Consider the following 25,712-nt stretch of genomic DNA (forward strand, 5'->3'; position numbering starts at 1 on the left):
CCTCATTAGGTATCAAATAAAATTTTTATTAGGGCCATATATATTTGCCAGGGAGAACTCATCTCCATTCAATTTTCCCCTCAGAAATAAGTTGTGCCCTTCTGGGTCAGACTTTCTCTCCTCTAGTGCCAACCTAACCCCCCTGGCAAACCCTAATAGGGGAATCCCCATAATACCATATAGGGTAATCCTTTGAGACTATTCTGCAATTTAAGGCCTTGGGAAAAATGTGTCTCCTGTAATAGTACCAGGTTGGCCTTAAGATAATTTAGTTTGCTTATTATATTAGCACTTTTTTGGTAGCGTTTAATCCACGTACATTATACGATATTTAGTTTAAATTACCCCTCCTTGCCTATTGCGCTCGCCGCCAGCTTCCATCCTCCTGACTCCCTGTTCCCTTATATGGAAGTCCAGGTAGCGCAACGAGCAAAGAGTGATTGGTGCTTCTTATTCTGCCTTTATGGTTTTTCACGGAGCTTCCCCATCCAACCCCACAACCCCCCCTTACCCCATCCAACCCCACAACCCCCCCTTACCCCATCCACCACTTTCCCGCCCCAGCCATCAAACCCCCCCATTCCAAGCTGGGGTAAATTGGCCTACCCGAGGCCCAATGATTCATGGCCCTCCAACTCCTCCTAGCCCAGCGGTTCATCCTCCCAGAGATTGAGCTCTGAATGTGATCCTCAAACAGGGTCGATGCTCCCCCTAATTTGGGGACTCCCATGCCGTCCCAATCCCTTTCCGCACTTCCCCCTCCCCCATCCAGTCCCCATTCATCTTTTGCACATATCACATTTTGACAGTATTGCTTGCAGAAAAAAAACAATAATGCAATAAAATATAATAAAATAGATTGATACATTTATGTCTAAAACACAAAGAAGGTATGATCTAGATATAGACATTAAGGTGTCAACATTCTATAAATAAATAATATTTTTTTCTATGTCTAAAATTACATTATGTTATAACTGACTGATATAAACATGAAAATTGCATTTCCCAACAGGATTTTTTTTTTTTAATAAGAAGTCAGTTATATATTTTGATGCAAATGTATATACCTGCTATATGGCTGTGTAATCTGATGTGTTATTCTAATTATGGATGTTCATCTCTGACTTTGGAAGCCTCTTAGACAGTGGGAACTTCTCCTGCTGTGGTTCCATCTGTTTTTTGCAGACTATTGCATTAGCTGCTATCCAGCATTGTCAAGGCCACAGCTTAGCTTGGGAACTTGCAGTGTAAAAATGTGAGATTCCAAACAAATGTTAATTTTTACTTATATGGGGACATGCTTATTGGAAATACACAACTCTTAATTGAAGTGAAGATTTTTGCTCAATTTTATCCAGATGTTTTTTTTTAAGTTTATGTTTTTTCTTCCCTATCATATATGATAGGGAAGATAGAAAAAGTAAAATAGCCAGAAACACAAAGCTTACACAATAAATTCAGCCTCATGTACAATATTTCCAGTGTAGGCTGCATGTTTCTGACCAATCTCCTGTACATCCACACAGATGCCCCTAATTCCCCCTATCCTGGTGCTCGATGCATATTATAGAAATAGGCTACAGAGGTCATTTATTGAAACGTAAAACTAGACTTCTTTAGCAGGTGCATATGATTAATTCTTCACTAAACAAAAAATTATTACAGCATCAAGAAAAGCTGCATTCAATCTCTAGAGAGACCCTCAAACCACCAATAATCACTTTGAATACATAATCTACATAATCATATTGATTCTAGGGTTGTAACCTCTCTAGACCACTTACAGCTTAGACCTTCAACTTTGTAGGCTACTTGGTTTATACTCCACAAATTTGGACAGACTGATAGATGTGTCATCAACTTTGACAGGGAAATCGAGGGACGGGACACATGGGTGAGGAAATATTATGAGCTCGGGTTTTGATAGATTGAGTTTGAGGAAGTGGTGTGAAATCCAGACTAAGTCTGTCAGTCAGGGATGTGCGGTGAAGTCAGTGGCCGATGAGGCCCTGGCTAGTATCAGAGCCAGATACATACAGGTTACATACACTGCGATCATTAGAGCAGGAGCAATAATTCTAGCACTATACCTCCTCTGTATCTCTAAACATGTAGCCTGTAAAAATGTTTAAAGCTTCGCCTATGGAGATTTTTAAGTACTGAAGTTTGGCACCGTTTCACAAGTGTGCGCAATTTTAAAGTGTGACATGTTAGGTATCTATTTACTTTGTATACCATCATCTTTCATATTATACAAAAAAAAATTTACTTCACTTTAGTGTTTTTTCTATTCATGAAACGCATTTGAAAAATTGCTGTGCAAATATCATGTAACATAAAATTTGCAATGACCACCATTTTATTCCCTAGGATATATATATATATATATATATATATATATATATATATATATATATATATATATAATTTATTATATAAAATGTTTGGGAGTTCTGAGTAATTTTCTAGCAAATAAAGATGATTTTTACATGTAGGAGAGAAGTGTCAGAATTGACCTGGATGGCAAGGAGTTAATTTATCATAAGTCATATACAAATAATTATTATATAGTTTTTAAGGTAATTTACTATATTTTCAAAAACTGTACTCAAGCACATGGCTTAATGGACAAATTACTGAAGTTTGAAATTATCATTTCAAACTAGTAATTTTACAGTAAACAGATACATAATAAATTATGTTATAACATATAGCATAATAATATGATTTAGCTTGATTTAAACTATACCCTTTCATCAGCATTAGATTCTCATTCTCCCTCTTAACTGTGTGAGAAAAACATGGGATTATGGGTAAATCTGAGTAAATCTTGACCTTAAATCATATAGACCTTACAGCCTAAATGTGGACTGGGATATTAACCACTTGCCTCCCGCCCTATAGGCAAATGACGGCGGCAAAGTGGTTTCAAAATCCTGACTGGACGTCATATGACATGATTAGGATTTTGAGCTGCTGCGCGCCCCCGGTCTGACACCCTGCAACTATGATCTCGGTAAAGAGTCTTTACCACGTGATCAGCCGTGTCCAATCACGGCTGATCACAGTGTAAATAGGAGGAGGCGGCTGATCTGCTGATTTGCTCACTCGCGTCTGTCAGACACGAGTAGAGGAGAGCCGATCACTGCTCCTCTGACAGGGGGAGTCTGTGCTGATCGATTACCAGCGCAGCCCCCCCGAGGATGCCCAAACTGGAGGGATGCCACCAGACCACCAGGAATGCCCAGCACCAGGGATGCCACCCTAGTCCACCAGGGATGCCAGTCAGTGCCCACAATGGATGCCAATCAGTACCCACAATGGGCATCACTGATTGGCATGCATTATTGTTTGGCACTGATTGGCAGCCATCAGTACAATACAATGCTGCCTATCAGTGCCCATCCGTGCCAACTATCAGTGCCCATCCACGCCCATCTGTGCCGCCTATCCATGCCCATCTGTGCCAGCTATCCATGCCAATCCATGCCAGCTATCAGTGCCAATTTGTGCCACCTATCAGTGTCCATACGTGTCGCCCATCAGTGCCACCTATCAGTGCCACCTCATCAGTGCCACTTCATTGGTGCCACCTCATCAGTGCCCCCTTATCAGTGCCTGTCAGTGCCGCCCCACCAGTGCCCATCAGTGAAGGAGAAAACTTACTTATTTACAATGTTTTGAAACTGAAACAAAAAAAAACATATTTTTTTTCAAAATTTTCGATCTTTTTTTATTTAGCAAAAAATTAAAACCGTAGAGGTGATCAAATACCACCAAAAGAAAGCTCTATTTGTGGGAAAAAAATGATAAAAATTTCATTTGGGTACAGTGTAGCATGACCGCGCCAATTGTCATTCAAATTGCGACAGCGCAGAAAGCTCAAAATTGGTTTTGGCAGGAAGGTGTTTAAGTGCCTGGTATTGAAGTGGTTAATAGTTTTATTAGCAAGGGCAATTTTTCATCATAATTTGATTATTTACATTTTTATTTTATTTACATTTTTATTTTAAATGTTATTTTTATGTTTTTCTTTTTCCTGTTTTCTTTTTTTTTTCTTTTCTTTTTTTTCTTGTATTTCAATTTTTTTTTATGTTTATATTTATTCTTTTCTACTTTCAATGTTTTTATTTTATTGGTTATTATTATTTTTATTTGCTCTCATTGGATACAGCACGAGTTTGGCAGCTGAATTAAGCCAATGATTGTAGCTGAAGTCAGTTGATTGGCCATTTCCTCTCCCACCAAAGCAGGGAGAAAAAAACAGCCAGATAGTTAAAGTGATTGTAAAGTTACTTCTTTTTCCCTATAAAAATAACAAACATGTTATACTTACCTGCTCTGTTGCAGTGGATTTGCAACTGAGCAGTCCTAATCCTCCTCTTCTCAGATCCCTCTTCTGTGATCCTGTCATTACTAATATAGTGTCATAGCTGCATAAATTCCAGTATATACCATAGTTATTAGATGCTATAGCTTTCACACAAAACAATCAATATACAGTGGAACCTTGGATTATGAACATAATCCGTTCCAGGAGAATGCTTGTAATCCAAAGCACTTGCATATCAAAGCGAGTTTCCCCATAGAAGTTAATGGAAACTAAAATAATTTGTTCCATATAGACTTCTATTGCATGCAATAGCACACGTGGCCAGAGGTGGGGGGGGGGGGCGCCAGAGAGACACGTAAATACTCAGACTGCTCAGATGCACTCGGAGACCCTTGGAAAGTCTCGGAAACACGCAGGAACTGAGTGTTTCCATTTTTTTACGAGCGGTTCCGAGCGTCACAGGCCAAATGCGGTACTGCACACTGCAGAGGCTTGAATCCTGCTTGTTTGCGAGACAACACTTGCAGACTGAGTCAGGATTTTTTAAAAAATAATAGCTTGTATTGCGAAACACTTGTTAACTGCATTACTCGCAATCCGAAGTTCCACTTATTGGGATTTTTTTTACCAAAGACATGTAGCAGAATAAATTTTGGCCTAAATTTAAGAAGAAATTACGGTAGATTTTTTTTTTATTGGATATGTTTTATAACAGAAAGTAGAAAATATTGTTTTTTTTTAGTCTCTTTTCTTTTATATCACAAAAAAAACAAAAAATAAAAAACTGCGGTGATCAAAAACCAAAAGGAAGATCTATTTGTGTTAAAAAAATTATAAATATGTATTTTGCGTACAGGTAAGGTAAAACCTTCCAGAGGTCTTGTGGCTAAAGTGTAAAATGGGGGAACTTCTGCCCATGGGAGGTTGAGATGCTGGCAAACAAAATATGTTAACCACTTACCGACCGGGCCATACCCGAAAGACGGCTACAGCGCGGTTGTGTTTTTCTAGGTGGACGTCCATGGGCGTCGCCCCAGAATCTTGGTGCGCGCTCCCACAAACATACGTGACTGCCGGGTCCGGAAAACATGGTAGCGGCTGTTTACCACGTGATCTCTACGTCACATGACGGAACGATCACTTGTAAACAAACCGGTGTCATGTCATGACGCCGGTTCCTCCCTCCGCTCTCTTTACCGATCAGTACAGTGCGAGAGGAGAGGGGGAGAGATTGCAGCAGTGGTTTGGGCTGGATGTGTAGTGCCCACAGCGCTTCTCAGTGCCAATAATCTGCAGTACTCTGCCCATACTGTGCAATAATCTGCCAATACTCTGCCAATACTCTGCAACACTGCAGTACTCTGCCAATACGCTGCAACACTGCAATACTCTGCAAATACTCGCCAATACTCGCCAATACTCTGCCAATGCTCTGCAATAAATTTTAACATTAACACATTTTTTTTTTTTACCAATTTTCAGTCTTTTTTGATTTATAGCGCAAAAAATAAAAAACACAGCTGTGATTAAATAACACCAAAAGAAAGCTCTATTTCTTTGAAAAAAAGGACAAACTTTTCATAAAGCTACAGTGTTGCATGACTGAGTAATTGTCATTCAAATTGTGAGAGCACTGAAAGCTGAAAATTGGTCTGGTTAGGAAGGGAGTTTAAGTGGTCAAGTGGTTAAACCAGTTAACTGTATAATGCTGCCACCTTGAACTGTTTTTTGCTACTATCTGAGGATGTTGGATGTGTTTTCTAGCTATATTTTTATTCATATTTTTTCTTCTCTCAACTCAGTAGCTCATAGATGTTTTTATTTCAATTAGACATATAGGGGGTTATTTACGAAAGGAAAATCCACTTTGCACTGAAAGTGCACTTGGAAGTGCAGCCGCTCTAAATCTAATGCCGCGTACACACGAGCGGACTGTATGGCGTACTTAGTCCGTCATACAATCCGACGGACAGTCCGTCATACTTTCCACTGAACGGACTTGACCACACATGGATACCCAAACAGTCCGACGAAAGCTTGCGCGATGACGTGTACAGCACGTACGACGGGACTAGAAATAGGAAGTCCAATACACAGCAAAGCACCCTTCCGCCGTGTAAATCCTTTCTGGGCATGCGCCATTCTTAGTCCGGATTGTCCGCTGAAACCAAATTACGACGGACAGAATTTCGAAAAATCCGAAATTCTTAGTACGCCGGACTGCACGCTGAAAAAGTCCGCTGAAGCCCACACACGAGCGGACTGTCCGCTGAAATGTGTTTCGACGGACTAAGTACACCATACAGTCCGCCCGTGTGTACGCAGCATAAGGGGTAGATCTGAAATGAGTGGAAGCTCTGCTGATTTTATCATCCACTCATGTGCAAGCTAAAATGCTGTTTTTTATTTTCCTTGCATGTCCCCTTCAGATCTACAGCGACTGCACTTCCAAGTGCACTTGCACTGCAAAGTGGATTTTCCTTTAGTAAATAACCCCCATAGTATGCTGTTAAAGTTCTTATGTGTACAGTAGCTGTTGTTGACCATGTTGCTACTTGGTCTTGTTTTTTGTTTTTTCGACAGTTCTACTGTTTGACTGTTGTGGAAAATTTTATTGGGCCCTCATTTCGTTGTTTGAGGCAGTTGCGTACACTCTTTCCCTTTCAGGTGATCCTTTGCCATGATTTATAGATCCAGGTTCTGCTTCAGAACTGTATCTTAAGTCATGGCTTCTCCCTTTTAATTGGCCCTTCTCCATCTAGCCTTTTTCAGACATTGTTTTATAGTATATATAGTATGATTTCCTTGGATGGATCTTCTCAGTTGAACTGCTTTGGGATGTCCCATTTGTTTAAGATTTACAGTTGATCTAACTGATGATAAAGAAAAATAGCATTTGTTAAATTACCTTACTGTGGTTCTAAAGGCAGAAGGTTTTTTTTTTTTATCTCAATGCGTTCTTTTTTTTTTCTAATAAAAAAGCCAGTGGGGATCAAATACCACCAAATGAAAGCTCTATTTGTGGGGAAAAAAAGATAAAAATTTCACATGGGTACAGTGTTGCATGACCGCACAATTGGGAAGTGCCCAGTATCGAAGTGGTTAAAAAAGCGGGCAAAAGCTATTAGTAGTGATCCAACCCACCCTGGTTACAGTGTGTTTGTCTTGTTGCCATCAGGGAAAATATATAGGACACTTAGCCCTTGTACACACGGTCGGAGAATCCGTCGGAATGTGTCCTATCGGACCGTTTTGTCGGATAATCCGACTGTGTGTGGTATGCATCGGACTGTTTCCGTCGGACCAAATTTTCCAACTTGCTGGAAATATTTTCCGACAAACTGGTCCGATCGGACATACTCCGATCATGTGTAGAGAATTCCGATCGGGCCAAGTGCCACGCATGCTCAGATCAAATTCCTACATCAAAGCTATTGGCTACTAGCCTGAACGTAGTCCCATCGTAACGAAATTACGTCATCACGTTCTGAACGATCGGATTTTCCGACAACTTTGTCCGACCGTGTGTATGCAACAGTTTCGGACAAGATCCGTCTGACAAAATCTGACAGGCAAAATCCGACGGATTTGGTTGTCGAAATCTCCGACCGTGTGTACAAGGGCTTAAGCGATTAGTGTACATTTTAAGTATAGTTTTTTTCCCCCTAGAGCTGTATTGTCCATAACCCACCAGGTACAGCATTTTAGGAATTTTATGTGGAATTTTATATTTTTAAATAATTTTTTATATTTTGTTATATTTAAATAGATAGGTGGGCATGTGCTAGGAGTATGCATGTGTGGTTGTGTTGAGAAGTGTTTTATTGCTGTTGTAGGGTATCCTGATAAATGTTGTTGTATGTATACAATGACAATAAAGTATCTAGCTATCTATCTATAGGAAGAATAATGGCACCTGCCTGAAAACATCTTATTCTCTCTAAATTGCAATCTCATTCTTTGTTATTAACAGTAATATTAATGGTTTATTGCAATAATGGGTGATTTTTTTGCCTTAGGTGAGTTTTTGCCCCATCTACAAATACTAGTTGGCAGCTGGCCATGCATGCGTGATCTGGACAGGAAAGCATATTTCTAAGGCTGGATTCACACCTAGGCATTTTTAGTGCATTTTGCAGATTTGCACTACAGTCCATTTATCATGGTTTCCTATGGAACACGTTCTGTAGCGCAAATCTAAAAAATGCAAAAAGCTCTAAAAATGCATAGGTGTGAATCCAGCCTGACAGAAGATCCTTCTATACACATGAAAGTTCACACCAGGTGAATGTGCATGTTTGTTGCTATGGTGAGGGGGGGGGGGGGGGGGGATTTGGATCAGGACCAGGTTTGTCTGAGACAATAACAACAGTGATAAGCAAGGAAAAATCCATTTAGGCTTATCAGTTTGCCCCCTGAGACTACTTGTACAATTATCTGGATAAGTTGAATATTGAGCTAAAACATACAAATATCCCTAAATCAAACATTTTACAGGAATTGTATCTTATGCTTGTAAGCACCTTATGCAGTTGTAATATTAAAGTAAACTAAAGGGCTAAAGTCAGCTGTTGCATTCCATTTGCTGTAATATAGTGACCTCTAGTGGCTAAAGCAAGTATTAGTATTTTAGAAAAATAACATTTATCAGGTATGTTGTATTATTCCTAATTGGCTGATTTCCTTAATTACGAATAATTACTGCATTAGCTGGCCATACATTATACAGTTTTTTATTCCATTTGCTTTAAATTTACCTTCAACTATGTAGTGCAAGGGCCTGCCTAATTGAACGTTTTTAGGTTTGACCTCATTATACAGTATATGGTTTTGATAAACCTAAAGAAAACTTGTACAGGAACATTTTTATCATGTATGGCCAAATTAACAAAGTTTTGTTAAATTATTGCAGATATAAACATTTTCTAATTTACTGTCACAGCCATAAATTTATTTTATCTGCTACTATACTGATGGATTGTTCACACCTATGCATTTTTAGTGCTTTTTGCATTTTGCAGATTTGCACTACAGAACATGATCCATAGGGAACCATGTTAAATGGACTGTAGTGCAAATCTGCAAAATGCAACAAGTACAAAAAATGCATTGGTGTGAATCAGGCTTTACTCTGTCATAAGGTCCATGGTCTTTGGACAGAGATAAGGGTAGCAACGTCCTATCTACTTTCCTCTGGTCTTTAACCACTTAACACCCGGCCCATAGCCGAATGACGGCTACAGGGCGGTTGTTTAACTCTGGGAGGCCGTCATTTGACGTCCTCCCAGAATTCCGCTCTCGCGCACCCCCTGGGGCGCGCACTCGAGAGCATCCGTGACTGCCGGGTCCACAGCACCCGGCGCATCCCTTGATCACGGTAAATGGCCGCTCATCGCGGCCGTTTACCACGTGATCGCTCCGTCAAATGATGGAGTGATCACTTGTAAACAAACCGGCGTCATGTTATGACGCCGGTTCCTCCCTCCCCCTCTCTGTACCGATCGGTACAGTGGAGGGGGAAGAGATCGGTGTCAGCAGCGCTGTGGGCTGCATCTACAGTGCCCACATCGCTGCTCACCGAAAATTAACCCCATCATACCCTGCCATTACTCTACAATACTCTGCTGCAATACTCTGCTGCAATACTCTGCAATACTCTGCTGCAATACTCTGCAATACTCTGCTGCAATACTCTGCTGCAATACTCTGCAATACCCTGCAACAACACTCTGCAATACCCTGCAACAACACTCTGCAATGCTCTGCAACACCCGCCAATACCCTGCAACACCCGCCAATACCCTGCAACACTCTGCAATACCCTGCAACACCCGCCAATACCCTGCAACACTCTGCAATGCTCTGCAACACCCACCAATACCCTGCAACACTCTGCAATGCTCTGCAACACCCTTTAACACTCTGCAATGCTCTGCAACACCCGCCAATACCCTGCAACACTCTGCAATGCTCTGCAACATCCGCCAATACCCTGCAACACTCTGAAATGCTCTGCAACACCCGCCAATACCCTGCAACACTTTGCAACACCCGCCAATACCCTGCAACACCCTGCAATACCCTGCAACACTCTGCAATACCCTGCAACACTCTGCAATGCTCTGCAACACCCACCAATACCCTGCAACACTCTGCAATGCTCTGCAACACCCGCCAGTACCCTGCAACACTCTGCAGTGCTCTGCAACACCTGCCAATACCCTGCAATGCTCTGCAACACAATACTCTGCAACGCCATACTCTGAGATATCCAGTCATACTCTGAGATACCCAGTCATACTCGGAGATACCCAGCCATACTCGGAGATACCCAGCCATACTCAGAGATACCCAGCCATACCCAGCCATAGTCGGAGATACCCTGCAATACCCAGCCATAGACATCCCCCCCTCCCGCCGCCCTCTGGTGCTTCTACCGACTCGCCAATACGATCAAAGCCAGAATCTTTTATTTTTTTATTTTTAGGCTTCCCAGCTTAGAGGTGAGATGCGGGGTCTTATTGACCCCATATCTCACTGTAAAGAGGACCTGTCATGCCATATTTCTATTACAAGGGATGTTTACATTCCTTGTAATAGGAATAAAAGTGATCAAAAAATGTATTTTTGGGGAAAAAAATGTCAAACTAAAATAAATAAAGTAAAATGAACAATAACATTTTTTTTTTAAAGCGCCCCTGTCCCCATGTGCTCGCATGCAGAAGCGAACGCATACGTAAGTCCCGCCCACATATGAAAACGGTGTTCAAACCACACATGTGAGGTATCGCTGTGAACGTTAGAGCGAGAGCAATAATTCTAGCCCTAGACCTCCTCTGAAACTCAAAACATATAACCAGTAAAAAAAAATTAAATCATCGCAACGACCACCATTGTATTCTCCAGGGTGTTTGCTAAAAAAACATATATAATGTTTTGGGATTCTATGTAATTTTCTAGCAAATAAATGATGATTTTTACATGTAGGAGAGAAATGTCAGAATTGTCCTGGGTGCTCCAGAACGCCTGATGGCGCTCCCTGCATGTTGGGCCTCTGTATGTGGCTATACTGTGTAAAAGTCTCGCACATGTGGTATCGCCGTACTCGGGAGTAATAGCAGAATGTGTTTTGGGGTGTAATTTGTGGTATGCATATGCTCTGTGTGAGAAATAAACTGATAATATGACAATTTTGTGAAAAAAAAAAAGTAAAAAAATCTTGATTTTGCAAAGAATTGTGGGAAAAGATGACAACTTCAAAAAACTCATCATGCCTCTTACTAAATACCTTGGAATGTCTTCTTTCCAAAAAGGGGTAATTTGGGGGGTATTTGTACTTTTCTGGCATGTTAGGTTCTCAAGAATTCAAATAGGCCGTCAGTACTTCAGGTGTGATAAATTTTTAGATATTGGCACCATAGCTTGTGGACTCTATAACTTTCACAAAGATCAAATAATATCCATCAATTTGTACTTATTTTTACCAAAGATATGTAGTAGTATAAATTTTGGCCAAAATTTATGAAGAAAAAATTACTAATCTGCTAAATTTTATAACAGAAACAAAGAAAAATTCATTTTTTTACAGAATTTTCTGTATTTTTTCTTTTATAGCACAAAAAATAAAAAAACCGAGCGGTGATTAAATACCACCAAAAGAAAGCTCTATTTGTGTGAAAAAAAGGACAAAAATTTCATATAGGTCCAGTGTTGCATGACTGAGTAATTGTCATTCAAAATGTGAGAGCACCGAAAGCTGAAAATTGGTCTGGTTATTAAGGGTGTTTACGTGCCCAGTGGTCAAGTGGTTAATTCATGTTTGTACTAAAATAGATCTGTGAGGGGTAAAAATAAGTGTAGTTTAACGTTACAAAAATTAAACATGCATCCGTCTACTTCGTTAACCGCTTCGCACCCGCCCTATAGCTCAAAGACGGCTTCAGAGTGGACGCCATCTGTCGGGAGGCCATCCCTGGACGTCCTCCTGTTTACTTCCGCAATGCGCGCTCCCGGGAGCGCACATTGGGGAAGTTCTGTGCTGGCTGTGTCCCTCGGACACACCAGTCACAGATCGCTGTAAACGGCCAATCACAGCGGCCGTTTACAGCGCGATCGACCTATCCAATGAGAGATGATCTCATATGTAAACATATGAGATCATCTCTCAGCGCTGCTCTCCCTTCTCACACAGACAGCGTGTGAGAAGGGAGAGATGAACGGCTGCAGCAGCCGTAAGTGAAAAAAAAAGTTAAAAAAGTGCCATCCGCCCCAGTGCCATCCTCTCCCAGTGCCATCCTCTCCCAGTGCCATCCTACCCAGTACCATCCTCCCCAGTGCCATCCACCCCAGTGCCATCCTCCCCAGTGCCATCCTCCCAGTGCTACCTGCCCCCAGTGCCACCTGTTAGTGCTATCTGTCCCCAGTGCCACCTTTTAGTGCTATCTGTCCCCAGTGCCACCTGTTGTCAGTGCCATTTGTCCCCAGTGCCATCTGTCATCAGTACCACGTATAAGTGCTATCTGTCATCAGTGCCACGTGTCATCACTGCCACATAGTGCCATCTGTCTTCAGTGCCACATATTAGTGGCATCTGTCATCAGTGCCACGTATCAGTGCCATTTGTCATCAGTGCCACCTGTCAGTTTCACGTGCCATCTGTTGTCAGTGTCATGTGTCATCAATGCCACTTATCAGTGCCATCTGTCATCAATGTCACGCGTCATCGGTGCCACGTATTAGTGCCATCTGTCATCTGTGCCACATATTAGTGCCACGTATTAGTGCCATCTGTCATCAGTGCCATGTATTAGTGCAATCTGTCATCAGTGCCACGTATTAGTGCCATCTGTCATCAGTGCCACGTATAAGTGTCATCTGTCATCAGTGCCACATATTAGTGCCACGTGTCATCAGTGCCACGTGTCATCAGTGCCACGTATAAGTGTCATCATTGCCACGTATCAGTGCCATCTGTCATCAGTGACACGTGTCATTGTCCTGGTGCTCCGGGGCTTTCAAAAGTGTAATAGGTAGTCAACAAGTTAGATGTGTAATTTATGCTCCTAGAACACGTGATGGCGCTCCTTGCATGTTGGGCCTCTCTATGTGGCCAGGCTGTGAAAAAGTCCCACACATGTGGTTTTGTAATACTCAGGAGGAGTAGCAGAATTTTTTCGGGGGTGTCATTTGTGGTATACACATGCCATGTGAGAAAAATAACAATGACAATTTTGTGGAAAAAAAATAAAAAAATAAAAAATCTTAATTTTGCAAAGAATTGTGGGAAAAAAATAACAACATCAAAAAGCTCACCATGCATCTTACTAATTACCTTGGAATGTCTACTTTCCAAAAAGGGGTAATTTGGGGGGTATTTGTACTTTCCTGACTTGTTCGGGTCACAAGAAATGAGATCGGCCACTAGTACATCAGATGTGATCAATTTTGTATGATTTGCACCACAGTTTGTAGACTCTCTAACTTTCACAAAGACCAAATAATATCCACTAATTTGGGTTATTTTTACCAAAGATATGTAGCAGTATAAATTGTGGCCAAAATTGATGATGAAAAATTAATAATTTGCATAATTTTGTCACAGAAACAAAGAAATATGCGTTTTTTAAAAAAATTTCGGTCCTTTTTCATTTATAGCGCAAAAAATAACCCCAGAGGTGATCAAATACAACCAAAAGAAAGTTTTTATTTGTGGGGAAAAAAAGGACAAAAAATTCATTTGGATACAGTGCTTCATGACTGAGTAATTGTCATTCAAAGTGTGAGAGCACTGAAAGCGGAAAATTGGTCTGGGCAGGAAGGGTGTTTAAGTTCCCAGTAAGCAAGTGGTTAAACAGTAGGGATGGCCGAACGGTTTGCCCGGCGGTCGTTTCGCGGCGAATTTCGGCTGTTCGCCGCCCGCCCGATCGGTGGACTATTTCCGCCATTCGCCCGGCAGACTTCCGTGTTTACTATGTAAAAGAACTTTGACCTATGATGACACATCCATCATGGGGTACAGGACAGCCAATTGAGACATTACAGCACATGGACACTTGGACATTCCCCCTAACTGATAAATAGACCCGATCCGGCGACCATTTTACATTCTTTCTTCTGTCACTATAGGGAGAGGTTGCTGTGTGGAGCAGGGAGAGACTGCAGTGACCCAAATCGCTAGCTATTTGGTCCAAAAAAGTTCTTTTTCAGGACTGGTATAGGTGTTAGGTGTAGTTCAGGATATAGGTTTGAGGCACTGCTGTGCTACTGATTTTTGCAGCAGCCTGTCTTTTGTCAGTGTAGAGAGAGGGACAGGACGCTGTGTGCTGCAGGGACAGTCAGTTTAATCATTAGCTGTTACTATTAGGTCCACAAAAGTGCTATTCAAGTTATTGTTCCAGCAGCCTCTGTTTTGTCAGTTTAAATAGGGACAGGCAGTAAGCTGTGTGTGAGGTAGTGAGGAACAGTCAGTTTAATAAGTAGCTGTTACTATTAGGTCCACAAAGGTCCTTATAAGGACTGGTAAGGTATAGGGTACTACAGTACATAGGGTTGAGTGAGGTACAGTCTGCTATTCCTTAAGGACTGGTATAGGTCCACAATACATAGGGTTGAGGTGCACTACTGCTGCCCTTCTGCTGCAGTAGTCCTTTATCAGTATAGGGACTGAGGTACAGTCTGCTAATCATTCACAACCTACTTGTTCCACAAAGGTCCTTATAAGGACTGGTAAGGTATAGGGTACTACAGTACATAGGGTTGAGTGAGGTACAGTCTGCTATTCCTTAAGGACTGGTATAGGTCCACAATACATAGGGTTGAGGTGCACTACTGCTGACTGCTGCCCTTCTGCTGCAGTAGTCCTTTATCAGTATAGGGACTGAGGTACAGTCTGCTAATCATTCACAATCTACTTGTTCCACAAAGGTCCTTATAAGGACTGGTAAGGTATAGGGTACTACAGTACATAGGGTTGAGTGAGGTACAGTCTGCTATTCCTTAAGGACTGGTATAGGTCCACAATACATAGGGTTGAGGTGCACTACTGCTGACTGCTGCCCTTCTGCTGCAGTAGTCCTTTATCAGTATAGGGACTGAGGTACAGTCTGCTAATCATTCACCATCTACTTGTTCCACAAAGGTCCTTATAAGGACTGGTAAGGTATAGGGTACTACAGTACATAGGGTTGAGTGAGGTACAGCCTGCTATTCCTTAAGGACTGGTATAGGTCCACAATACATAGGGTTGAGGTGCACTACTGCTGACTGCTCCTTTATCAGTATAGGGACTGAGAGTTTTGTCATAGGGTCATTAAAAAATGACAGGCAGAGGAAGAGGCAGGCCCTTCCGCAGGGGTGGTAGGGGTAGGGCAGGAGCAACAGGCTTGAGCCAAAGTGGGAAGTTGCAGAAGGTGCGTTCAATTACTTTAAAGGACGCACCAGACTTGGTTGAGTGGCTCACTCAGCCTTACTCTTCTGCACCCTCCTCATCCTCTCGATCTGCACCCTCTTCTTCACTCTCTGCTATGTGCACCCCCAAAGACACTACCACCAACAACACCACCCCCACCACATACCTTCCGCTTGAGTCACAGGAATTATTTTCCGATCCATATCAAGACATTTCTGATGCGCAGCCACTCTTGGTATTGGATCAGGAAGAGGAGGTAGCAACAACCACTCAGCAGTCTGACGACAGTACCCAGATCAGCCCAAGGAGGAGGTTGGTCCCCGGTGTTGCTGCCTACTCCGAGATCTCTACTTATAGCAGTGGGGAAGGTGACGTCGATGATGATGTGTCTAGTGATGTCACGTGGGTGCCCACAAGAGAGGAAGAGGAGGGGAGTTCAGAGGGAGATATGGACCAGCAGATAGGGAGGAGAAGCAGGAATAACTTACATTGCACAGGAGGGACAAAGCAGACTGCAAATGTATCAGGAGTGAGTCATCGACCATGTACGGTCACATCTAGCGCTCCCAGGACCCCGGCACATGGCTTCGCAGTGTGGGCTTTTTTTAACGTGTCCGCTGCTGACAATAGCATTGCCATCTGCAATCTTTGCAGTCAACGCATAAGTCGCGGTAAGCCCAACACTCACCTAGGGATGACCGCCTTAAGAAGGCACATGAGCAGCCATCACCGAGCCCAGTGGGAGCAACGGAACACACAAAGCCACACTCCAGGCTCTCACTGTCCAGCCTCGTCTTCTACTTCTCCTTCTCCTCTCTCCTCACAATTGTCCTCCACTCCACCTTCGATCACGCCAAGCTCACGTTTTTCTGCAGAAAGGCAGGCTTCCGTGGGCCTAATGTTCGAGTGTAAAAAAATGATGACGCCGGATAACCCTCTTGCCCAACGGTTGATGGCTGGCTTGTCAGAACTGATAGCCCGCCAACTACTGCCATATAAACTGGTGGACTCTGAGGCCTTTCGAAAATTTGTGGCCATTGGAACACCACAATGGAAGGTCCCAGGAAGGAAGTATTTCTCAGAGAAGGGCATCCCAGAGCTATATGGCCATGTTCAGCGGCAAGTGAATGTATCTCTGGCACACAGTGTCGGTGCCAAGATACATCTGACCACAGACACGTGGTCTAGCAAACACAGGCAGGGAAGGTATATCACTTTTACTGCCCACTGGGTGAACCTTCTGACGGCCGTCAAGCATGTAACCCGTGGCACCCGTGTAGATTTGGTTTTACCGCCACGGATTGCATGCAGGCCTGGCTCTTCTTCTCCTCCTTCTACTCCATCCTCCTCTCTCTCCTCCTCGGCTGACTCCTCCTTTTCCGCTGCGCCGCCCAAGCTCCCAGAACCTATTTGACATGCCAGGTGAGACGTTGCCATGCTGTGCTGCGTCTGTTGTGCCTGGAAGCCAAGAGACACATTGGCCCGGCACTCCTTTCAGCTTTGCGTTCACAGGCAGATCAGTGGCTAACACCGCTCAATTTGACAGTTGGTAAAGTGGTGTGTGACAACGGTGCCAATCTGCTTAGCGCATTGTAACAGGGCAAAATGACGCAGGTGCCATGCATGGCACACGTCTTAAACTTGGTCGTGCTGCGATTTGTTGTCAAATACCCTGGGGTCCAGGACATCTTGCGGCAGGCAAGGAAAATCTCGGCCCATTTCAGAAGATCTTACACGGCCATAGCTTGCCTTGCTGACATTCAGCGGCGACACAATCTGCCGGTCAGATGTCTTATTTGCGATTGCCCGAGGCGATGGAACTCAACCTTCTATATGCTTGATAGGCTGCTCGAGCATAAACGAGCAGTTAACGTCTACCTGTATGAACTCTGCGGCAGAACAGGTTCTGGGGAGCTGGGTTTTTTTTCACCGCGCCAGTGGCTGCTCATGCGCGACGCATGCAGACTTCTGCGGCCATTTGAGGAGATCACCAAACTGGTCAGTCGCAGCCATGGCTCCATCAGTGACATGGCACCTTATGCCTTCTTTATGGAGCGTGCATTGCGTCGTGTCATTGATCAAGCTGTGGAGGAGCGGGAAGATGAGGAAGTCGCAATGCTGGATGAATTTCCAGGGACACTACTCTATCTGAGACAAGTCAACAACAGGAGTCTGAAGAGGAGTCAGAGGAGGATGGTGCCGGGGCGGATGAGGAGGAGCAAGAAGAGCATGCTTTAAACCTTTCTGGGATCCCTGTTGTTGTGCGTGGATGGGGAGAGGAGAATGAAGAGGACGACATTATCCTGGATGATGAGCAGGAGCCAGGCCACCACACCGCTTCCAGTTTAGTGCAAATGGGGGGCTTCATGCTCCAGTGTTTTAATAGGGACCCCCGTATAAAAAGCATAAGGGTCAAGGACCAGTACTGGGTGGCAACGTACTTAGACCCCCGGTACAAACACAAAATGGCGGAAATGTTACCGCCGTCACAGAGGGCTGTCAGAATGGAGCACTTCCAGGCCTTGCTTCGAGAAATTCTGCATTCTGCTTTTGCGTGCGCTGACAGAGGAGCAATTCCGACTCCCAGAGAAGGAGTTGCGGGTACCAATCCAACAGCGCCTGAAAGAAGAGGCCGGTTTGAAGATGTGTTGGTGACTTCTGATATGAGGTCATTCTTTCACCTGACCCATCGACAGGTGTCATCCGGATCCAGCATCAGAGAACGCCTGGACTGTCAGGTGTCCAACTACATCTGGTTAACGGCCGATGTGGACGCTCTGAGGAGTGATGAACCCCTGGACTACTGGGTGGGCAGGCTTGACCTCTGGCCAGAGCTTGCCCAATTTGCAATCGAACTGTTGGCTTGCCCCTCGTCCAGTGTCCTGTCCGAAAGGACATTCAGCGCAGCAGGGGGGATCGTGACCGATAAGCGTACTCGCCCAGCTCACAACAGTGTTAACTTCCTCACATTTCTAAAAATTAGTGAGGCATGGATCTCAGAGGAATTCAAAACATGTGACAAGTAGACTGTGTATATGTCTATAAACGATTTTTTTAATCGAGCACACAGACCTTCTTTCTTCATTTGGCTCACTTCCTTGTCCAAAAAAAGCACACCGTACTATATGCCCATACCCTCCTGTTTGAAGAGGTTGAGTGGTGTCATATTTCTACTGGGGCTGCTTATTATGAGGGGCTCCCACCATCCCTGTGCTGTGCTGACTTACTCCTGGGGCTGTACCTCTGCTGTGCATATTATGAGGGACTCCCACCATCCCTGTGCTATGCTCATTATGAGGGGCTCCCACCATCCCTGTGCTGTGCTGACTTCCTCCTGGGGCTGTGCCTCTGCTGTGCATATTATGAGGGGCTCCCACCATCCCTGTGCTATGCTCATTATGAGTGGCTCCCACCATCCCTGTGCTATGCTGACTTCCTCCTGGGGCTGCTTATGGTGCAGGTGCCAGTGCTGTATATCACGGTGCTGGTGTCAGTGCTGTATACCACGGTGCTGGTGTGAGTGCTTTATGTCACGCTGCTGATGTCAGTGCTCTCTATCACGGTGCTGCTGTCAGTGCTTTATGTCACGCTGCTGATGTCAGTGCTCTCTATCACGGTACTGGTGTCAGATCACTCTATCACGGTGCAGGTGTCATTGCTGTATGTCACGCTGCTGATGTCAGTGCTGTATATCACGGTGCTGATGTCAGTGCTCTCTATCACAGTGCTGGTGTCAGTGCTGTATATCACGGTGCAGGTGTCATTGCTGTATGTCAGGCTGCTGATGTCAGTGCTCTCTATCACGGTGCTGGTGTCATTGCTGTATGTCACGCTGCTGGTGATCATCTCCTGCACCCTCTTCTTTGCCTACCCTGACCTTCCCTCTCCTCCATTGCCTTCATGCGCTCCACTGTCCTGAATTGTCACAACAATTTCACATATAAAAAAAGAATGCTTGTAGTTGTCGATCCCAGATTCACCTCATACATGTGTTATGTCATTGGCCATGTGGTGGGACTATGTTTTCACAGTTAGTAATTATTTTGTGGCTGCAAATTTGACCTGTAGGTTTGCAAAGTTCGCCCCCCATTGAAGTCAATGGGGCCCGCCGCGAACGTTAAGGTTCGCAAACTATTGGTCGCGTTCGCGGTCAGCATTCGCGAAACGTCCCGTCGGAAGTTCGTCCATCACTATTAAACAGATCCAAATATTTACAGTGGCTTTGTTAAATAGGAAATGCATACCTGGCTACCAACAGCCCAGCCAGTGGCCACTGGGACTCCCCAATGGCACCTGCAGAGAATAGTGGCATGGGACACACCCACAAATAATTAGTTAAACCCACAAGTGTTTTTTTTTCTACCACTACTATTCCTTTATACTGACTTTTAAAATTTACAAATGTAGAAATTGAATGAAAGATTTAGCACTGGCAAACACTATTTGAGAGATAAATGCATAGTCCCACTTTTAGCGTTTCCCGGGAAACAGTGTTTTTCAGTTTTTTTGCCGCTGCTGCTAGAGGTCCGCGGCCCAGCAGTGAATTGTCTTTGCCGGCCGCAATTTTACAGTAGATCAGCTCTCGTGGAACCTGGTCACTCGCCAAGGGGAAAAAAACAAGAGGAGGAGCCAGCTGGGCGGCTGCCAATAGAAATTGAGCTGCCGCCAACCCCCTCCCCACGGCCTGCTGCCGGTCTGTGACCTGTTGTGGGAAAGACAGTGGGGTGGGGTTTGGCGGCAGCTCAATTCCTATTGGCAGCCTCCAGGCTGACTCTGTCTCTTGTTTGCTCCCCTCGGTGAGTGACCTGTTACACGAGAGCTGGTCTACTGTAATGGAGGCGGAGACTCCACTGCTGGGATACCTGATTTTAGGGGGCTCCAGTGGGGGACACCTGATGTAAGGGGGGCCTCCACTGGGGGACACCTGATGTAAGCGGGACTCCGCTGGGGGACACCTGATGTAAGGAGGGGCTACAATGGGGTCACCTGGTGTAAAGGGGACACCTGATGTAAGGAGGGACTTTGCTGGGGGACACCTAATGTAAGGGGGACACCTGATGTAAGGAGGGGCTCCACTGGAGGACACCTGATGTAAGGAGGGGCTACAATGGGGGCACCTGATGAAAGGGGGACACCTGATGTAAGGAGGAACTTCGCTGGGGGACACCTTATGTAAGGGGGACACCTGATGTAAGAGGGACACCTAATGTAAGGAGGGGCTTCACTGGGGGACACCTAATGTAAGGAGGACACCACTGGGGGACACCTGATGTAAGGAGGGGCTACAATGGGGACACCTGATGTAAAGGGGCTACAATGGGGGGCACCTTATGTAAGGAGGACACCTGATGTTAGGAGGGACTTCACTATGGGACACCTGATGTAAGGGAGACACCTAATGTAAGGAGGGGCTCCAATGGGGGACACCTGATGTAAGGCAGGGCTACTATGGGGGCACCTGATGTAAGGAGAGGCTACAATGGGGATACCTGATGTAAGGGGGACACCTGATGTTAGGAGGGACTTTGCTGTGGGACACCTGATGTAAGGGGGCACCTGATGTAAGGCAGGGCTCCACTGTGGGACACCTGATGTAAGGAGGGGCTACAATAGGGCGCCTGATGTAAGGAGAGGCTGCAGTGGGGCACCTGATGTAAGGTGGAGAGCTGATGTAAGGAGTGACTTTGCTGGGGGAGACCTGATGTAAGGGGGGCACCTAATATAAGTAGGGGCTCCACTGGGGCACACCTGATGCAAGGAGGGGCTACTATGGGGTACCTGATGTAAGGAAAGGCTACAATGGGGGCACCTAATGTAAGGGGGACACCTGATGTAAGGAGGGACTTTGCTGGGGGACACCTGATGTAAGGGGGGCACTTGATGTAAGGAGGGGCTACAATGGGGGTACCTGATGTAAGGGGGACACCTGATATAAGGAGGGACTTTGCTGTGGGACACCTGATGTAAGGGGGACACTGCTAGGGACACCTGGTGTAAGGAAGGGCTCCACTGGGGGACACCTGATGTAAGGGGGAAACCGCTGGGGGACACCTGATGTAAGTAGGGGCTCCACTGGGGACACCTGATGTAAGGAGGGGCTCCACTGAGGGACATCTGATGTAAGGAGGGACTCTGCTGGTGGAAACCTGATGTAAGGGGGGGCTCCACTGGGGACACCTGATGTAAGTAGGGGCTCCACTGGGGAAACCTGATGTAAGGAGGACTCCGCTGGGGGACACCTGATCTAAGGAGAGACTCTGCTGGGAATGCCTGATGTAAAGAGGGACTCTATTGGGAATGCCTGAGGTATGGAGGGACTCTGCTGGGAATGCCTGATGTAAGGAGGGACTCCACTGGGGATACATGATCTGGTGGCAGGCAACGTGGCAAGTGACATGCTCAGGGCTCCCACTGATTTGGTATTATGGTGAGTTGAACTATTTCATTTTATATTGCAATGTAATAATAGAAAAAATGTACTGCAATAATCCTAACACCATAACAACCATGGTGCCGGGATGATTGAAGAGCCGCACTGTCCTCACCTCTAAACTGCGCACAGCAGGGTGGACCGAAGCCACTTCCCTGTCCTCTCTGTTTACATGTATGGAGGAGGGGAGGAGGAGGAGAGAGTCAGAAGGACACACGCTGCTGAGCCTATCCCACGCTGTTCTGAGGTCTGTAAAAAATGTTATGTAATGCAAATGGGCATGTGCTGGGGGGTGGTATGGGAAGGGAGAGGGGTGGGTCTGCACTGAGTAGGGGTGTGCACTTGTGGGCGAGGGAGGTCTGCAGTTGTGGAGGAAGGGAGACTGAACTGAGGAGGGTCTGCACTTGTGGAAGAGATGGGTTTGCACTGGTGGAGGGGGAAGGTGATGACACCAATTTTTTCCACACTGGGTGACACCACTGGGCCTGGTTCACAGGTATGTATTTTTTAGTGCATTTTTAGTTTTGCAGAAACACACTACAGTCCATTTAACATGGTTTCCTATGGGTCACATTCACATCTGTGCATTTTATGGAAAGGGCCAGGGACTTTTTCTGGTTTTTGGTCCCATAGACTTCAATGGATCAAAAACGTGTATTGCAAAACGCAAAATGCACCTGGTATATGCAAACTGCAACCTGCATAGGTGTGAACCAGGCTTAAAACTGAATTCCAGTTTATGCCATGTTGCTTTCACACAATGCATAAGTGCCATAGTTACCATATTTACAGCTGAACTTTGGACCCCACAGGAGTTGGGAGGGAGCATAAGGAAGGGGGTTACATTTTTGCTTAGAGATGGACTTTAAAGGATTTTAAAGATTTCTTTGTTTGTTTTAATAAATTACACTACAACTAGATAAGGTTATGCTAACACAAACTATTTCTGGTTTACCACATCCATGGGATCTAATCAGTCTTGTCTACTCTTCTGAAAACTAAATACTTATGTTTGTCTGATTTGCACAATAAACATAGAGCTTCTTTAGCCCTCATTCACACCAGTGCGATTTGTCATGCAATTTGACTGTTCTAAATTGCATGACAAGTCCAACCCCATTGTCAGCAAGGGAACCGTACAAATTGGTGCGACTAATGTTGCAGAAAATGTAAAAAAAAGTTTCTTGCACTACTTTTTTATGATTTCATTGCAACTTGCATAGACTTCTGTTAAACAAAGTTGCAATTCGCAATGAAGGAGGTGCAAATTGCACGGAAGTAGCACAAGTTCAAAACCACATTGGTGTGAGCGAGGGCTTAAAGTGAATTATAACATGAAACCCTAAAGCCTACCAAATTGTGTTTTAGCTACCAAGAAGGATTGGATTAAATATGTAAAGTTGTAAAACATATTTTTTCATTGTTTAAAGGCCCCGTATAATCACTAATAGTATGGTCCACTTTAAATAAAAAAATAAATAAGATTAACTTTTCAAGACAGAATCTGCTAATGCTAGTAATAGAACATAATAGTTTTGTCCCATTGTCATTGTAAGGATACACATTTACCTACAATCACTAGTCCTGACTATTTGCCTTTATTATCTAATTATAATTACCTCATCGCTCGCCGATTACATTATTCACACCCAAAAACTTCTATGCATAGGAAACAGCGTATATAAATGATTGACACAATACAGGTTGATTCACAATACACTGTTCGGGTTTATTCCGTCTCAGACAGGGTGTTAAATATGAATGAAAGATGGGCATTACCAGCTGGACAGTAATGTCTGACTAGAGCTCCACTTCGTGAGGAGGAATAACCCGCAATACAGCTTAAGCCCAGATGAAAATTATAAAGCGGAATACCTCATTAAACATAGAAACATTTAAAACAATAATGGTGTTGGGAGGAGCAAAAGATAAACCTCACGGAGGCACTCAGGTGCGGATATCATCCAAAATGGCACCGGTCTCCTCAGAATCAGTACAAATTACCTCAGAGCGCTCCACAAAGACTAAACCTATACAGCATATCTCCTCAGGAGATTCTGATACAGAATTCAACATATCATTGTCTTCCTCACATGAAACTATGACCCCTCACAGTATTTTAAAGCATTTTGAAAAAATGCTTCACAAAGCACTGAAAAAAAAACCTCAGAGCAGATAACAAATCAACTCACAAAAGAAATCAGGGAACTTGGTCAGCGCACAGCAGCACTTGAACTAAAAGTGGAAGAAATTGAAAACTCTTCTCAGGACTACATGACAGAAATTGATATTCTAAAAGAAGAAAACTTTATTTTACAAAATAAATTAGAGGACTATGAAAATAGAGCAAGAAGATCTAACCTCAGATTCAGAGGTATACCAGAAAATGTTTTAGATATACAATCTTCTATAACTGCACTATGTCAGGAATTACTCCCAGGGATACAAATAGAGCGCCTGGAAATGGACAGAATGCACTGTGCTCTTATGCCTAAGAAAACAGATGGACCTCCAAGAGACATTATAGCAAAATTCCACTACTATAAAACTAAAGAACAACTTCTTTTTTGCGGCCAGGGGAAAAAACTATTTAAGCTTCCAAGGTCATACTTTCCAATTATTTGCAGACCTTTCCCAAACTACTGTCTCCAAAAGAAGAGCTATAAAAACCCCAGCTCCTGGAACTACAACGCCATGATATTAAATATCAATGGGGATTTCCATTCTCTCTACGCTTTTCACATCAAGGAACAAGATTTGTCTGCAGATCTGTGGCAGAACTCCAGCAGGCCCTTCAAGATCTCAACCTGAACTCTCATACCATTAATGCTTCAAGAAGAACGGCTTTGAATACAACAGTAAAGAACCCATCCCAGACTTAGATAAAAATGGAAATCAGCATCTGCACAAGAGGAGTCGACATGCATCTCCACCTCAAGAACAAGAAGACACTATGGAATGAAAATACTGAAGACCTAACAGACTTAATTTCATTTTTGCCTTTCAGAGATTGATCAATATAGCAGAATCCTTTTGGAACCTCTATACAAATCTACTACTCCCACTTATTATATGTAATTTATGAATATTTAATATTAAATGATTTAAAATACATTAATATTTACATTGAAACCACATATAATTTAAAATGTCCGTTTTGGTAATCCTCAAAATAATTAATTTACTATTTATTTTTATTTTTTTATTTAAATTTTTTTATTTATTTATATATATATTTATGTTTTTCCACTTGGACCCCCAAGATTTATAAATTTTAAGATTTATTAATAAATCTCTGGAGCAGTCACATAATAACAAAAGCTCATATCCATCTATGAAATTATTTATTTATTTATCCCTTTTTACGGTTGTGTGGATAAGTCTTTAGTATCCATTTTTTTTAGCCCTATTATTGGATAAAATTAGATAAAATTTTCTCCTTTTGCCTAAAAATTTTCCTTTTTAAATAGTAAATATACATCTTTGTATACTATAACTCTAGAAAGTTTACATTTAGTAGATTTAAACAGAGGTGGTGT

Source organism: Lithobates pipiens, unplaced genomic scaffold (assembly GCF_037356315.1).
Source record: "Lithobates pipiens isolate NorthernLeopardFrog02 unplaced genomic scaffold, aLitPip1_a1.2 Scaffold_13, whole genome shotgun sequence".
NCBI lineage: Eukaryota > Metazoa > Chordata > Amphibia > Anura > Ranidae > Lithobates > Lithobates pipiens.